The sequence below is a fragment of the Nicotiana tabacum genome, chromosome 1 (assembly GCF_000715075.1).
Source record: "Nicotiana tabacum cultivar K326 chromosome 1, ASM71507v2, whole genome shotgun sequence".
NCBI classification, from domain to species: Eukaryota; Viridiplantae; Streptophyta; class Magnoliopsida; order Solanales; family Solanaceae; genus Nicotiana; species Nicotiana tabacum.
The window spans coordinates 194577130-194595643 of NC_134080.1; positions in this window are offsets into that span (position 1 = coordinate 194577130).

An 18514-nucleotide genomic window follows, 5' to 3' on the forward strand; every position below is an offset into this window, starting at 1 on the left:
ATTATTTCAAAAGGATGTGAACATCGCTTAAAACATGTCCTTGGACTGCGTCACATGAAATGCACCCACAATCTGGAACATATTTTATTTGATGTTTTGGGATTTGGATCTGGGTCGCATGAAATGCACACCCCAAGTTTTAAGAAAGTAGATTATTAAACACGCACCTAAAGAGACTATCGTGTTATTATTTTAGGAAGGGACGTGAAATTTGCTAAACGGCCCGTCCCGGAATCTAAGTATTTAATATATACATTTAGAGGGCCCCGCAGCTTCTACATTTTTGTTTGTCGAGGCTCGTCTCATTTTTATTTTAAAAGGATAAACCTATAATGACTATATTTCCTATTAAGTTCGTCTCTAAAATAAAAGAAAATCTCTTAATTATTTACATGCTTGCAGATTATTTACAGCAGGATCCGAAATGCTTTTACAGAATAAGGAAACATGACCATGCATACGGACAGCTGATCGAATATTATGGGCCCAAATCCAGCTCATGCGGGATGGGCCAGACCTGGGCCACTGTTTATCCGAGGCGGGTCTGTTTGGTCTGTTTTGACCTGGGCTCGACCTTCATAAGGTTGAGGGGCGCGGACTTGTGCTAATTGTTATAAGGGTGTGGCTTGATAATTATAACGAGGCAGTTTATCAAAAGAGAATGCTAATTACAAAACACAACTAATTTCCAAGACATAGCCTAGTATACTGCCAATCCTTTTGTCTGTTAACCTAACCAACATATGATATTAAACCATACAACATTTTTTGTATTCACTATATGAAAGGACCAAATCCAATACCCAAACAAGATTGTAAACCATTACACACTAAATAATCATCTATATAGCAACTACATGTGGACATAGATGTCTTCAAATCTTCCCTTTTGTATTCATGCTCGACTTTCAAATTACATGGACAGTATTAGTTGTGTACCTGGTATAGAGGAACAAAAGAAGAAGGAAAAGGATCAGCTGAATAGTACACAGCAAACAACAGCGCAGCAGATTCACAGCAACAACACAGCAACAACGACCAGCCAACAATGATGAAGCTCAGCAAGGAGTCGAGCAACAAATAAACAGAGTAGGAAATAACAGCCCAGAATGTTGAATGTAACAGCAACAGAAATCCAATGACCACAAGAAAGCTTGGCAAACGACAAAAAAGCAAAACCACAAAGACAACCTGATCCAACTGGACTCTTACACAATTTCTTCTAGACAATACTCATTCACAATGTTCTGAAATTTATTTCTGTTTTTCCTTTTCAGTTTTCTTACTCACAGAATCTCTCCTGACTCGAAAAATGAATTTTTCTTTTCTAATGGAAGGTCTCCTCTTTTATAGCCTAACCTTAACACTTTACAGTCTGTTTTACAACTCAAAATTGCCCCCTCCTTCGTTGTTTTTCCACTCACTTCTTTTAAATAAACAAAACTCCCATCAAATCCCTGACAGCCCTCTCTCTTTTGTTGTTAAAATGTACTGATCACTTGTTTGTTTAACCAAAGTATGGGCAGCGGGAATATAATCTGACAGCACATGCTGTCCAATTATTTTAATCCCTTAAAGCTAACCATACACATGCTACCCACGGTCCAAACCAAATGGCATTGTGTTTTAAAACCAAAGTCTGAATCTGCCATTATAACCTTTCCCCTAGATATTATTTTAATTCAATTTGAACAAAATCAACAGGCAATACAATTCAGTTCCTAATGAGACTCAAATACGATCACAGCAGAAATAAGCAATACGAATCAAGTTGTTACCATTAACGATTGAAACTAATTGACGACATATATCGACTCGACTATATTAATCGTAACACATAACAATCAATTGTTCATATAAACAACACGTATAAAGTCCCGAATGGCTTCAGACAAATTTGTTCAAACATTGGGAACTTATATAAATTAAACTCGCTTGACGATTAATCTAATTGATGAGCACGTATATCACAGGGTATATTCAGAACACAAACAGAAGACAATTGACCAAATAAAAGGCCTTTAACATAGATGGAAGAAATCCGAATGGAAAATAACAAAAGAAAATAACCAATCATACACAATGAAACAATGCTGACAACTTGACTAGCAGTTGAATAAAACAAAAAGGAAAAGAAAACTTACCAAAAAATGTCCAAACAAAACTGAACCAAATCTGACTCAACATTGAACTTTTGAGGCCGAACAAACTTTAATCAGGGTGTTCTCACATGAGAACACCTTGATTAAGGTCCATTAGACCTCAAACCCCCGTTAAGGCTAGCCGGATTCCCCATGTGCATGTGTTCTAAAGTTTGGATTTTCAGATCTGGATTTTTGGGAGTTGTGGGTATATTCGGACCAAACCAAGCTTGGTTTGGTCACGAGGACGGTCAGGGGGGTGTCTGGTATGAAGATGGGGTGGTTTGGCATAGATCGAGTTTTGTCTCGAATCTTCAAATCCAGATTCGAGACGATAGAAGGTGATTCGAGGTTCGTGGTTAGTGGATTCGTGTTCAGGGTGGTTGGATGCTTTAGGGGTGTGAAGGGGGTGGTCACCGGCGTTCGTGCCGCCGGGTTTTGGTGGAGGGGAAGCTAGGGCGGCTTGCTAGGGTTTGGGGTTTCAGCTTGGGGAAGGAGACGAGTGAGGGGTGGGGTTCGGATAGGGGGCGTGGGGTGAAGGGTTGAGTTTATATATGGGGAGTCTGATTGGATCTGAGCCGTTAGATCAGATGATCTCAACGGCTTGGATCTGAGGATGAGACATGAGACGGGGTCGTTTGGTAGTTAAACGGGGTCGTTTGGTTTAAGTGAGGGGTTGGGTGAGGCTGGTTATTTGGGTCGGGTTTGAACATGGGTCGCTGAAAGAGGTCCTGAACCGTTAGATCGGCTGGGATGGACGGCTCAGATTGATTTGCCTGAAACGACGTCGTTTCAGGAGGTGCCTGGGCAGGCCTGGTCTGGACTGGGTTTGAGTGCTGGTTTGGGCCTGTTTTTGTTCCATTTATCTTGGGCCTAACCGATTTTCTTCTTTTTTTGTTTTTTCTAGTTTCATTTTGTTTTTCTAGTTTCATTTTCTTTTAAAACAAAAAAAAAAAATAAAAAAAAATAATAGACAATAAAATAATGAAATTAAAACTAAACAACAATGGAACATTTTAACACAATTATCACCAAATATTCAAGTAAGTTAACTAAAAGCCTAGAACGAACGATGCACACATATGTATATATATATTTTTTGAATTTTCTTTTACTGACACATATTTTTGTATTTTTGTTTGGCAATGACTAGATGTAAAATGGACAGACCCATAAATGACTAACAACACATGTCACGGAAAACTCGAAAAATTGTACAGCGAAATCATTTGTCACTATTTTTATTTTCTTTTGGAGCGATTGCTCGTAAAGCAAAAATCATGTGCTTACAGCTGCCCCTCTTTGCCCGAAGACACGAAGGGTTTTCGCGCAAAGATAAAGCGAGCGATTTTTGCCCGTCCGAATACTCTGTGTGAAGCATTTTTTGAAAAAACTTTGACCGAACCTTTGCTTCAGAGGTTTCCTACATATCCTGGGCTGAACAGGAATCAGGTCAATGTAGTTCGGGAAATTTTTGGTAGCTGCGACTACCGTGTGACTGTAGTGTTTGCTGTTGTTGCGCGCTGTTGTATGCTGCTGTAGGATGCTACTGCTCAACCGATCTCCCTGTTACATTGCTCTAAAAGGAAAAACAAGAAGCTAAGCTAGAGTGTGAGATCTCATATATCTTCAACTTGTTCTTGTTGTCTTGCTTTCTTGTCGGCTGACGCTTTCCTCTGACGCCTTTATTTTGTGAACTTGGAGATGATGCTGGTCTTTCACCTTTTCTGAATGTCAGTTCTCATCACTTTGCTTGATTTGCTGGGAACATGGCTTTCTTCCTTAAATCTTTCAATGGTTTCTTCAGCGGTATGGTTTTTCATCAGAATTGTTATGTTGGGCATGCCATAATGTTTCCGAACTGCTTCTTCTGAGACGCGTTCTTCCTTCCTTTTGAATGTGCGCTTGCATTGGCAGACTTCTGCTTCTTTGCGCTGGGGATTTTATTGTTTTTCCTGCTTGGGGATCTCTGTTGTACCCCTCCGTCTTTAGGTGGGGTGACTGATTCCAAAATCTAGAGCTAGAAGTATTCCCGCATTATACTGGTGGGCGACCTAGAACTTAAATGTATTCCCGCATTATACTGGTGGGCGACCTAGAACTTAAAATGTATTCCCGCATTATACTGGTGGGCGACCTAGAACTTAAATGTATTCCCGCATTATACTGGTGGGCGACCTAGAACTTAAAATGTATTCCCGCATTATACTGGTGGGCGACCTAGAACTTAAAATGTATTCCCGCATTATACTGGTGGGCGACCTAGAACTTAAAATGTATTCCCGCATTATACTGGTGGGCGACCTAGAACTTAAAAGTATTCCCGCATTATACTGGTGGGCGACCTAGAACTTAAAAGTATTCCCGCATTATACTGGTGGGCGACCTAGAACTTAAATGTATTCCCGCATTATACTGGTGGGCGACCTAGAACTTAAAAGTATTCCCGCATTATACTGGTGGGCGACCTAGAACTTAAAAGTATTCCCGCATTATACTGGTGGGCGACCTAGAACTTAAATGTATTCCCGCATTATACTGGTGGGCGACCTAGAACTTAAAATGTATTCCCATTCCCGCATTATACTGGTGGGCGACCTAGAACTTAAAAGTATTCCCGCATTATACTGGTGGGCGACCTAGAACTTAAAAGTATTCCCACATTATACTGGTGGGCGACCTAGAACTTAAAAGTATTCCCGCATTATACTGGTGGGCGACCTAGAACTTAAAAGTATTCCCGCATTATACTGGTGGGCGACCTAGAACTTAAAAGTATTCCCGCATTATACTGGTGGGCGACCTAGAACATAAAAGTATTCCCGCATTATACTGGTGGGCGACCTAGAACTTAAAAGTATTCCCGCATTATACTGGTGGGCGACCTAGAACTTAAATGTATTCCTGCATTATACTGGTGGGCGACCTAGAACTTAAAAGTATTCCCGCATTATACTGGTGGGCGACCTAGAACTTAAAAGTATTCCCGCATTATACTGGTGGGCGACCTAGAACTTAAAAGTATTCCCGCATTATACTGGTGGGCGACCTAGAACTTAAAAGTATTCCCGCATTATACTGGTGGGCGACCTAGAACTTAAAAGTATTCCCGCATTATACTGGTGGGCGACCTAGAACTTAAAAGTATTCCCGCATTATACTGGTGGGCGACCTAGAACTTAAAAGTATTCCCGCATTATACTGGTGGGCGACCTAGAACTTAAAAGTATTCCCGCATTATACTGGTGGGCGACCTAGAAATTAAAAGTATTCCCGCATTATACTGGTGGGCGACCTAGAACTTAAAAGTATTCCCGCATTATACTGGTGGGCGACCTAGAACTTAAATGTATTCCCGCATTATACTGGTGGGCGGCCTAGAACTTAAAAGTATTCCCGCATTATACTGGTGGGCGACCTAGAACTTAAAAGTATTCCCGCATTATACTGGTAGGCGACCTAGAACTTAAAATGTATTCCCGCATTATACTGGTAGGCGACCTAGAACTTAAAAGTATTCCCGCATTATACTGGTGGGCGACCTAGAACTTAAAATGTATTGAAATTGCTTTCCCGTTCTTCCGAGAAAATTTTCGACAATTGGCAGAAAATTTTCTGCCCCGGTTTTTGGTGACTTCCATGGCGGTGCATCTTGCTGCCATCATCAGTCCTTTGTTTTCCTGTAGCAGACAAAAGGATTTAATCAGTTTTAATCGTGGTGGTAGAGGGTGCCTTTCTGGCGAGCCGTTTTTCTCTCTTCCCCCTTTCTTGCTCTTTGTCCCCATAATTGGTTGGCGGGCAAAGTTGCCTGTTGGGGGTCTCTAGCCTGCTGGGGATTGGTTTTCAATTTATCCCCTTTTCTGCTTTCTCTTTAAACACATGATGTGGGAGTCTGCTTCTAACTCCCGGAACCACTCCCTTTTGGAGCTTACTTCTTCCAAAATTTTCGGGCACAATCACTGCATTGCCTGGGACCGGCCTTTAAGACTGTTTGTATTATCCTGCATTGGGATGAATTCCCCTTCGGTTTCTGGTAGTAAGCTTTGAAAAATCCTTTCAAGACACATTTTAGGAAAAGAAATAAAAGATACGGAAAGGAGAAAATCTTTCTGAACCAATATTTTTTGTGGGAGGAGACAATCAAAAGAACTTATTTGGAGGACATGACTAGTCCCCGTGATCATGACGTGCACCATAGATTCCCGACCCAGTCTATTTGTATCAATCGATTTGCTGGATGGTCTGACTTGCTGGGGATGATAAATGACTGTCCAGGCTGTTGCAAATGTGGTAGCTTTTGTTGATTCGTCTTGTCGCCTCATAGTGCCCTTCGAGGGGTTTTCACTAATGAGACTCTCTCTTTTCTCTCATCTCCTGGCGCCTTATGGTGCCTGTGAAGGTTTTCACCAATAAGACTCTATCATTTCATATCCCTCATCTTACATCGCCTCTCGGTGCCTGTGAAGGTTTTCACCGATAAGACTCTCTTATTTTATTTCTTTCGAGGATCCGGGGTGTTGTAGATACGACCCTCTCTTCTGGAGATTCTTTTGACTATCAACACATTCCCAGTCTTAACGATCCTCTTCTTTGCTGGGGATCAGTGTATTATTCTCGGCCTTATTTGTCGGATTTGGCATCTCTCGAACATTGATCGGGAGGTCTTTTGGACGTTGATGTTGGTTTTGGTGTGGGATTGAATAAAGGCTACAAAAATGAAAACAATTTGAAGGGTGATGTGCTACAACTTTTGGAATCAAACCTTTGTTGGAACTTAAAACATAACCTCTGCCCCAGTTTTCTTGCTTGGGGAATTTATTTTTTATGCTTATGTTGAGCTATGTGCGTTACGCACATTGTGCCTATTATGCACACTATGTACATTATGCATCCTATATTTGCTATGATGCATACTATGACCGAGCCGTGAGGCGCCTACGTATCCTCTTTGAGGAATCAGGTCAAACGTAGTTCCCACGGTTTTATATTCCTTGATTTTTCTTTTCTTTCTTTTCATTTTCTTTTCCTTTTCTTTTTCTTTTTCTTTTCTTTTCCTTTCTTTTTTTTTTCGTATCTTTCCCATTAGTGATTCCAAAAGAGGGGTATTGAAAGATTTTGCTTAAGGCTCAAAGGGGCAAGCGAGGGTTAAAAGTGTTTGGATAGAAGAAAGAATTGCCTCCGTCATCTCATTATTCAACAAATGCCAAATACAAACAAATAAACCAAAAATTGCCATAATTTAAAGAAATTACGCATAATATCTCTTGACTGCATCTGAATTGATAGCCATGTCGACACATCTTCCCTCGACATCTGTCAAACACAAAGCACCATTGGCCAAGACTCTGGTCACGATATAAGGCCCTTGCCAATTTGGGGCGAATTTGCCTTTTGCCTCGACCTGATGTGGGAGGATCTTCTTCAATACCTGCTGCCCTACTTCAAACTTCCTGGGGCGCACCTTTTTATTATACGCTCTTGCCATTCTCTTCTGGTACAGCTGACCATGGCACACTGCTGCCAATCTTTTCTCATCTATCAGGCTCAACTGTTCCAAGCGAGCTTTGATCCATTCATCATCATCAATTCCGGCTTCAGCGACAATTCGGAGGGACGAAATTTCGACCTCCGCTGGTATCACGGCCTCAGTTCCATACACCAACAAATAAGGAGTTGCGCCTATGGAAGTCCGGACGGTAGTGCGGTAACCCAGCAAGGCAAAGGGTAACCTCTCGTGCCATTGTCTGGAACCTTCCACCATCTTTCGCAGTATCTTCTTGATATTCTTATTGGCTGCTTCGACTGCTCCATTCGCCTTAGGACGATATGGGGTGGAATTGCGGTGTGTAATCTTGAATTGTTGGCATACCTCTCTCATCAAGCTGCTATTAAGATTCACACCGTTATCCGTGACGATCACTTTTGGGATCCCAAATCTGCAGATGATATGGGAGTGAACAAAGTCCACCACTGCCTTCTTGGTTACTGATTTGAAGGTTTTAGCCTCAACCCATTTGGTGAAGTAGTCAATGGTCACTAGAATGAACCTATGACCGTTGGACGCTGCTGGCTCGATGGGCCCAATGACATCCATGCCCCATGCTACAAACGGCCAGGGTGCTGACATCGTATGTAACTCTGTTGGCGGAGAATGAATCAAATCTCCATGTATCTGGCACTGATGGCATTTCCTTACGAAAGTGATACAGTCGTGTTCCATGGTTAGCCAATAACACCCTGTTCGAAGGATCTTTCTTGCCAATACATATCCGCTCATGTGCGGCCCACAAACTTCGGCATGTACTTCCGCCATAACCGTCGTTGCCTGCCCGGCATCTATGCATCTCAACAATCCCAAATCCGGGGTTCTTTTGTACAATACTCCTCCACTGAGGAAGAAACCATTCGACAAACGCCGGAGGGCTCTTTTTTGGTCTCCAGAGGCATGTTCGGGATATATCCCCATCCTGAGGTATTCCTTGATATCATGAAACCAGGGTTCGCCATCTGCCTCTTCTTCTATGGCATTGTAGTAGGCGTGCTGATCACGGACCTGGATGTGTAGAGGATCAATATACATTTTGTCAGGGTGGTGCAGCATTGATGCCAAGGTGGCCAAAGCATCTGCAACCTCATTGTGGACTCTCGGAATGTGTTTGAATTTCACCGATCGAAATTGCTTGCTCAGATCATGCAAGCATTGTCGGTATGGTATGAGCTTTAGATCTCGGGTTTCCTATTCACCCTGAATTTGATGTACCAAGAGGTCCGAGTCTCCCAAGACCAAGACGTCTTGGACATCCATGTCAGCAGCCAAGCGCAGACCCAGAATGCAAGCCTCATATTCGGCCATATTGTTGGTGCAATAGAAGCGTAGTTGAGCCGTAACAGGATAATGCCGTCCTGTTTCAGAAATGAGTACTGCTCCTATTCCAACCCCTTTTGCGTTTGCAGCTCCATCGAAGAAAAGCTTCCAACCTGGTTCCTCGGGTAATTCCAACTCATTCGTATGCATCACCTCTTCGTCAGGAAAATACGTTCTTAAGGGCTCGTATTTTTCATCAACGGGATTCTCGGCCAAATGGTCTGCCAGTGCCTGGGCTTTCATGGCCGTCCTCGTTACGTAGATGATATCAAACTCTGTGAGCAGAATTTGCCATTTTGCCAACCTTCCCGTGGGCATAGGTTTCTGAAAGATGTACTTCAATGGGTCCAAGCGGGATATGAGATAAGTAGTATATGAAGACAGGTAGTGCTTCAACTTTTGAGCTACCCAAGTTAGGGCGCAGCATGTTTTCTCGAGTTGAGTGTACTTGACCTCATGCACTGTGAATTTCTTGCTAAGATAGTAGATGGCCTGCTCCTTCCTTCCTGTGTCATCATGTTGCCCCAGTACACAACCAAATGAATTTTCCAAGACCGTCAGGTAAAGGATTAGGGGTTTCCCGGGCTTAGGCGGGACCAATATGGGTGGATTAGACAGATACCCTTTGATTTGGTCGAAGGCCTCCTGACACTCTGCTGTCCAACCTACTGCACCGTCCTTTCTCAGCAGCCGAAATATGGGCTCGCAAGTTGCTGTGAGTTGAGCGATGAACCTGCTTATATAATTGAGTCTACCCAACAAACTCATTACCTCTGTTTTGTTCCTTGGCGGTGGCAAATCTCGGATGGATTCAATTTTGGATGGGTCTAACTCAATCCCTGGTCGACTGACGATGAATCCTAGCAACTTTCCTGATGGAACCCCGAATGCGCATTTGGCCGGGTTAAGCTTGATATCATACTTCCGGAGTCTTTGAAAAAATCTCCTTAGGTCTGCTATATGGTCCTCCTGACGCCAAGATTTGATGATCACGTCGTCGACGTACACCTCAATCTCCTTGTGTATCATGTCATGAAACACTGCAGTCATTGCTCGCATGTATGTTGCCCCGGCGTTCTTTAACCCGAACGGCATTACCCGATAGCAGTAGGTTCCCCATGGCGTAATAAACGCTGTCTTCTCAGCATCCTCCTCATCCATTAGGATCTGATGATAACCTACATAGCAATCCACAAAGGATCCAATCTCGCGCCCAGCGCAATTGTCGATCAGGATATGAATGTTGGGCAGCGGGAAATTGTCCTTGGGACTTGCTTTGTTGAGGTTGCGATAATCAACGCATACCCTGATTTTTCCATCCTTCTTTGGGACTGGTACCACATTGGCCAACCACTCAGGATACCGAGTGACCCGAATGACCTTCGATTGTAATTGCTTAATCACTTCTTCTTTGATCTTTACACTCATTTCTGTTTTAAATTTCCTTAGTTTTTGCTTGACCGAAGGGTATGCCGGGTCAGTGGGCAATTTGTGAACCACTAAATTGGTGCTTAATCCAGGCATATCATCATAGGACCAGGCAAAAACATCTTTGAATTCCCTGAGAGTTTTGATCAATTCTGTTCTGACATTCGGCTCAATGTGGATGCTAATTTTGGTCTCTTGGACGTTATCAGCGTCTCCTAGATTCACAGCCTCGGTGTCATTTAAGTTAGGCTTGGGTTTCTCTTCAAATTGGCACAGTTCTCTGTTTATTTCTTCGAAGGCTTCACCTTCGTCACATTCAGATTCATCGTCACAAACGACCTTTTGCATCATTGAGTCGGTTTCAGATTGATTTATTAGACTAGGTCGAAGATCCGCTGTGCATGCCATGTCATTAGAACCAGTAAAAAGAGAACTGTTCAGAAAGAAAAAGAACAAGACAAAAATTAAAATGAGACAAAAGAAAAGAACTTTATTAAATTTGCGGGATAAAAAGGGTTCACACTTTTACAAAACGAAAGTAAAATTTGGATTACACCCTTGAATAATCCGATCAAACACACAAACAAACAAAACATTAATCAAAGCCTACTACCAAGACTCCCCTCGGACAGGAAGAGGAGTAACCGTCCAATTGTTGGTCTTGGCCTCAGGCCCCACAAATCGTATCTCTGCTCTGCTGGAACCTTCTCCAGCTTCCACCATACTGACATCCGCGAACAGCCTCTCAAAACTCTGATTCAGGTCTTCATTTATACCGATCAAAGGTCCTCGAATCTTTGGGATCACTGACCCCTTGGCACTTGCTTTAACAAAAGACCTTGAGAGGCGTGGCACTGGTTTAGGTAGAAACCAGACCCTCTTCTTCATTCTTCGCGCCTCCTTCCTGTCTGCTGCGGTTGGTTTAAACCCCAACCCGAAGGTTTCCAGATTCTTAGGAAGGGAAACAAGTTGGACTATCCCTTGAAGTTCAACTCCCAGGCCTTTTCCCGGCACAAATCCATTACCCAGCATTTTTGATACCATCATGACTGTTGCGGCAGCTACCCTAGGGTGCGGGATGATTTCTCCTTCAGAAATCTTGTTGGCCGACCCTGTATCGAGAATCTGGTAGACCCAGGGACCCTTGTCATCAGTGGTCTCTATGAAAGGCACAATGGTTCCGCCCATGGTGCATGTTGTATCCTCTCCGTGCAACACGACCTCTTGTCTTTCCCACTCGAACTTCACTGTCTGATGTAGGGTGGAAGGCACCGCTTTAGCTGCATGAATCCAAGGTCGTCCTAACAGCAAGTTGTAAGATACCGTGGCGTCCAACACCTGGAATTCCATGGTAAACAGGACCGGACCAATGGTTAATTCAAGTACAACATCCCCCACAGTGGCGGTTCCGTTTCCGTCAAACCCTCGGACACAGATGCTATTCTCCCGGATTCTTCCACGGTCAATCTTTAACTGGTCCAGGGTGGATAATGGACAAATATTGGCGCTTGAGCCGTTATCCACCAATACTCGAGTTACCACCGAGTCTTCACATTTGACAGCTAGGTATAGAGCTTTGTTATGCTCCGTACCTTCCACCGGCAGGTCATCATCTGAAAATGTTACCCTGTTCACCTCGAAAATCTTGCTGGCGATGGTTTCCAGGTGGTTTACAGAAATCTCACTGGGTACATGGGCCTCGTTCAATATCTTTAACAGGGCCCGACGATGTTCCTCGGAATGGAGGAGTAATGACAATAGTGAGATCTGGGCAGGTGTTTTTCTCAGCTGCTCAACCACAGAATAGTCCTGTACTTTCATCTTCCTCAGGAATTCTTCAGCCTCTTCTTCTGACACTGGCTTCTTTGTTGCCACTGGGTTGGTCTTTCTTAACTCCACCGGAGCAAAACATCGACCTGATCGAGTCAGCCCTTGCACTTCACAACTGACTTCTTCCACCTGTTTTCCTTGGTACGTCACCACTGCTTTTTCATATTTCCAGGGCACAGCCCTGCTGTCAAGCATTGGCAGTTGGACCACCGGCTTTATGGTCACTCGTTCTCCACATACCCCTTTCAACATGACTGCCGGTGTGGGCAGGATCCCTGGTATTACCAACTTGCTTGGCTCGGGTTTGCTTGCTATGACGGACGGGCTCTTCCCCCATATTACTACCGGCTTGACGCCTTCTCCCTGCGACTGTACATTTGTTCCTCCACTGGTTAAGACTTCTTTTGGGGCAGCTTGGATCATCATCACTGTTTGTGAGGGTTTTCTTAATTCTCCTCCCTCACACACCAACTCAATCATGTGAGTTTCGTGGTGCGCTGGCAGTGGGTTTTGGTTGATGTTAGGAGCCTCCGGTGTCTGGACCTCGATCTTATTGGTGTCAATAAGATCCTGTATGGCATGCCTTAACTTCCAGCACTTCTCGGTATCGTGCCTGAGCATCCCTGAACAGTATTCACAACTGATTGAACGATCCAAATTCTGAGGCGGGGGATTTGGTTCCCGAGTATGGACAGGACTAACCAAACCCAATTGCCGCAGCTTGTGGAACACAGCGGTGTAGGTTTCTCCCAGTTCGGTGAAGGTTCTTTGCTTCCGCAACCTGTCATTTCTGGCATCTGGATTTCCCCGGAAACCTGCCCCTGAAGGATTTCTATATGCCCTTGGTGGAGGGTAAGTGTTTTGTGGTGGTGCATATATGTTCTGGGGAGCCGGTGCGCGCCATTGTGGGCGAACCGGAGGCTGAGTGTATACCTGGGCTTGGTGTACGGAATAATGTGGTTCTCGAGGTGGATAGAAATTTTGTGGTGGGTTGTATGGGTAGTTTGACCTGTGAGGCCTGGGTTGGTTGTAGTGCGGCCTGCCAGCCCTGGACCAACTGCTTGCCTCGATCGTGGCAACCTCTTCTTTCTTTCTCCTTAGCGCACCTCCCGTGCCGCTTTGAATAGCCTGGGTTGTGGCCTTAAGTGCCGAATAGTTTAAGATCTTGTCCGACCTCAAACCTTCTTCTATCATGACCCCTATTTTGACCACCTCGTTGAAAGATTTTCCAACCGTTGTCACCAAGTGACCAAAGTAGGTTGGATCCAATGTCTGCAAAAAGTAGTCTACCATCTCTCCCTCTCTCATGGGAGGATCGACCCTAGCTGCTTGTTCTCTCCAGCGGAACCCGAATTCGCGAAAACTTTCCCCGGGTTTCTTCCCAGTTCTCAATAATGTGAGACGGTCAGGGACTATCTCCAGGTTGTACTGGAAATGACCTGTAAAAGCCTACGCCAGATCATCCCACGTGTACCACCTGCTGAAATCTTGCCTGGTATACCATTCCAGTGCAGATCCACTCAGACTTTGGCCGAAATAAGCTATCAAAAGCTCATCCTTGCCTCCTGCCCCTCTCATTTTGCTACAGAATCCCCGCAAATGTGCCATGGGATCACCGTGCCCTTCATATAAATCAAACTTGGGCATCTTGAACCCAGCCGGGAGTTGGACATCTGGGAAAGGGCACAGATCTTTGTATGCCACGCTGACTTGATTGCCCAGCCCGTGCAAGTTCCTGAAGGATTGCTCCAGGCTTTTGAACTTTCTTAACACTTCATCCTGTTCAGGGGCCTTAACCGGCTTCTCAACCTCTGCCGGTACTTCCAAATGGGGATTGTAAGCCTGTGGTTCGGGTGCATGGAATGTAGGCTCAGGGGGATAGTATTGTGTATCGTGAGCCTGAAACAATGGCTCACTGGTCGTTCGCTGCAAAGGGGCTGATGCAGCTCCCATAAAAATGGGAATATTAGGTGTTAGGAGAGGTTGATGGGGTGGTGGAGCTTGGGAATCATGAGGGCTTCTTTCTTGATGATAGAGGGGATTTGGGCGGCTTGTGGAAGGGCCAGAGTGAGGGTACTCCGGCATGTGTCCCAGTGTTTCAGGACTCTTTTGTGTTTTGGCTAGGGCTAGTTGCATTGCATTCATTTCTAGTCCCATCCTTTCAATCTTTTCCATCGCTTCTTTCAACAACTGGCTCATCGGCCTTTCTTCCTCATTGCTATTCTCCGAAGTAGTCATGCTTGATGCTATCGGTCCTTTGGATCTGGTTTGGTATGAATGTGTTGCCAGAATTCTTTAACAACTAACTGTCTGATATCAGACAACAACAAACTTTGTTAGTGTTAGAGCTTAACAGATTTGATCATAACACATAGAGGATGCAATGCACCTAGGCAGTTAACCGTTTCTACATGCTTTGCTTCAAACAACATGCGTCATCCCGGTTTGCTCATTTGTCTCTTTAAAGTATTTTGCGAAACCCTGCGTTTTATTTTATTTACATTTTCTTTTCTTTATTTATTAAAAGCGGTCGAATCTTATGGGGATTGCCTACGTATCACGTCCCCGCATAAATCAGACCAGGCGTAGTTCTGCCTCAAAGCAAAGACACACAGTAATTCTTCTGGAGTCACTTAATTTCATTATCAAAATTTGCTATTACACAGTACTTAAAATAAAAATAGCAGAAGTACAGACTCCACGGTTTTAAACTTGGTTTAATGAAAAGAAAACAACATATGGAAAAACAACCAAAGCCAAATAAACAGGACTTGACCAAAACTAATTCTCCAATTTAAGGGCCCGCGAGGCATCATTCGGCCTTTTCGCGGCTCTAGGTGTAAGGTCTCTTTGCAGGCTCTTCAACTCGTTCATAATCCGGCGGACGCAGCCAATGATGGAAACAAGGAGGGTCTTCCGAGGTGTTTGCTCACATGCCAAGCATTTCATGTAGATGTAATGCCCTATTTCATCAATCCTTGCTCGGATGTCATCTCTTTCACTGAGCAACTGCCTGATTTGTTGGTTTTTCAACCCCAGTGCCTGAGCATCGTCGGCAAGTCGATCCTGAAACAACTCCATTTGTCTTTCCATGCAGGCCATTGCATCGTAGCACTGTCTTCTGTCAGCCTGGGCGTCTCGTGCTTGTTTGACGATCCGATCATGTAGAGTGGAGCTCGTCTCCCTTAATATTCTGACGCTCATTTCATAATCACTTATGACCTGTTTCAAACGCTGCTTCCGGGCCATTGCGTACTTTGCCCATCTGACCTTCATCCTTGTTATGCAAGCTTTTGATTGTTCTAATTCTTCTTGGCTTTGGCCGACCTGATTTCTCAATCTTGCTATCAATCTTTCATCAGAGCGACGCTTCTGTCGGTCAACGTTACTCTTACTGGCTTGGCGAAGGCGAGCCTTCAAGGTTTGGTTTTCTTGGGCTAACTTGTTTCTTTCAGCCTGCTCCGAGGCGACTTGCACATTGTTCTCAAATACAAGCCTTTCAACTTGTTGCTTTAGCTTCCCGATTTCGACCCGGTAACCTTTCTCCCTTTTTAACCATCCCCATTGCTCTTGTGAATCATTGGTGAAGTGTTGGACGTGGGCCCTTTTAGCAGGTCTTTGCCGAGTCTGAAACCTTCTTTCGAACCAAGCACCGTACTTTGGGTCTACCTCACCTTTAGCTAGCTCTCGTACCATGGTTTTGGGCTCCAAGAATCTACATTCATGCCACAGTTTTCTAATCTTCCCCTCGGGGAATATGACTCCTGGGCTCAATTCCAAGGCATGCTTGCTCAGATTTTCATCATTAGGGACTACTTGAAACCTGCCCAGTTGTCGTAATACCCGATGAGGGGCATATGGCTGGATGCTGCGAAGCCCCACTAAGAGAACATGACATTCTTCAGCCGACATGTAGATAACCTCAGTATCAGTCAACCAACCAAATGCCCATTCAATTTGGTCAGATGTTGTTGACCTTAACCGTGTAAACCATTCTTCGACACCTTCAGGAAATCTGGCGCCTGTTATGCGCTTCTTGAATCCGCTGATACAATTCCTCTCGGTCAACCCGTGGTTCATGTATCCTACTCGGTGATGGAGGTGTTCCTGCATCCATAGCTGAAGTAACAGGTTGCAACCTTGGAAGAATGTACCTCCTTCTCGGCATATAGTTAGAGCCCGGTAGATTTCGGACAAAATCAAAGGAACCACAGTACTATTGGTTCTTTTGATTGCCACGTCGGCCATCCCTACCAGACCTATCTCTATCTTTTTGTCCTTCCTTGGGCAGACCATGACTCCCAAGAATGCTGTGATAAAAGCCAAAGTACGTCTTGCTTCCCATTTGTTTCTGTTCCCGCCGTGAGTTAGCCCAAGGTTCGGTTCCTCGAAACCCTGCGGGGTCCCGTACCGCTGATACAAGAAATGGAGATCACAACACCCTCTCGATAAATCGTCATGTTGTACCTTCCGACTAATGCTTAGTAGATCCAAAAATGCATGCGGGGACACTGACCTTGGCGAAAGAAAATATTGCCCTCTTAACTTCTCATTCAGTCCCGCATATCCGGCAACTTCCTCAAGTGTCGGTGAAAGTTCAAAGTCAACAAAACGGAATACATTGCAGGTGGGGTCCCAAAATGGTATTAGAGCTTCAAGAATATCTGTCCTCGGCTCAACACCCAACAAATTTACAAAACCTCCCAATATTCTTCCTATTACCCCTTTGCTATCGGCTTCCAAGTCATTCCACCACATGTGGAGTTGTAGAGGGACCTCGCTAAGGGCTGAGAATGGTTCATTTTGCTCTGTGTTCATCCTGCACATTTATTAGGGTGACCTTTTAGGTGAAAACAAAACCCTTTATTTTGACTCTAACCAAAAATCTTTGGACAAAAACAAAAAAAAATTATTTATATACATGTGTATACATATATACATATATGCTTTATGGTATATCATTTTTGGTAAAAATGGAAAAAGAGTTGGACCCGATGAGGGTTGCCTACGTATCTCACATCCGGTGAGAATCAAACCGACGTAGTTCGGGTGATAAACTAACTGGTTTATTTATTTCTATATTTTTTTTTTATAAAAATTTCCCAACATTCAAAACCGGTCATCATGCATGTTTGAAGCAAATAAATGCACAAGCAGTGAGTAGGATGCATCAGGATGGCCTTTTCTATTTCAGGTTGCTATTCCTAGACGGACCCAACCCCTGTGTTGAGTCCCCTAAGTCAAATGCACATGATGCAAATAAACGTTCCTACTAGGGATCCGGCATGTGGCTTTGTTATACTAGGTTCAGAACCTGGGTGTTTGTTCTAGACCTGGCTTACCCGAGCGGACAGCTCGAGCCGAGGGGGGCAGCGTACCGGGAATACAGAAGCTTCACCGGCTTAGCAACTTGTCCGAACCTCGTTCTAAATTGGGATTTGACACTATACAGAAAAGAAGTCGTACGAAGTACACCCTTCTTCATGATTCTGAAGACTCAGAAAGGATATGGGTTTCGGCACAGTTTATATACAGTCCAAATAATATCAAAGCGGTAAAAGCAGCATTTAACACATTAGGCTCAAACATGTAAAAATCAGATAAAACCAAATATAACAATTTATCTAAGCTCGAATTTCTAACCCTGAACCAGTGGTTCTGGGTCAGCTCCCCAGCGGAGTCGCCAGAGCTGTCACACCTCCTTTTTCCGCACCAGAGAGGGTGCAAGGGAGTTTTTCCAATTAAAGGACAATCGAAATGGGATTGGTTTATTAATTTCAGAGTCGCCACTTGGGAGATTTAGGGTGTCCCAAGTCACCAATTTTAATCCCGAATCGAGGAAAAGAATGACTCCATATTACAGTCTGCGCACCAGAAATCCGGATAAGGAATTCTGTTAACCCGGGAGAAGGTGTTAGGCATTCCCGAGTTCCGTGGTTCTAGCACGGTCGCTCAACTGTCATATTCGGCTTATTTATCTGATTTTAAATACCATTATGAACCAATGTGCCAATTTTAACTTTTTACCGCTTTATTGTTATTATTTCAAAAGGATGTGAACATCGCTTAAAACATGTCCTTGGACTGCGTCACATGAAATGCACCCACAATCTGGAACATATTTTATTTGATGTTTTGGGATTTGGATCTGGGTCGCATGAAATGCACACCCCAAGTTTTAAGAAAGTAGATTATTAAACACGCACCTAAAGAGACTATCGTGTTATTATTTTAGGAAGGGACGTGAAAT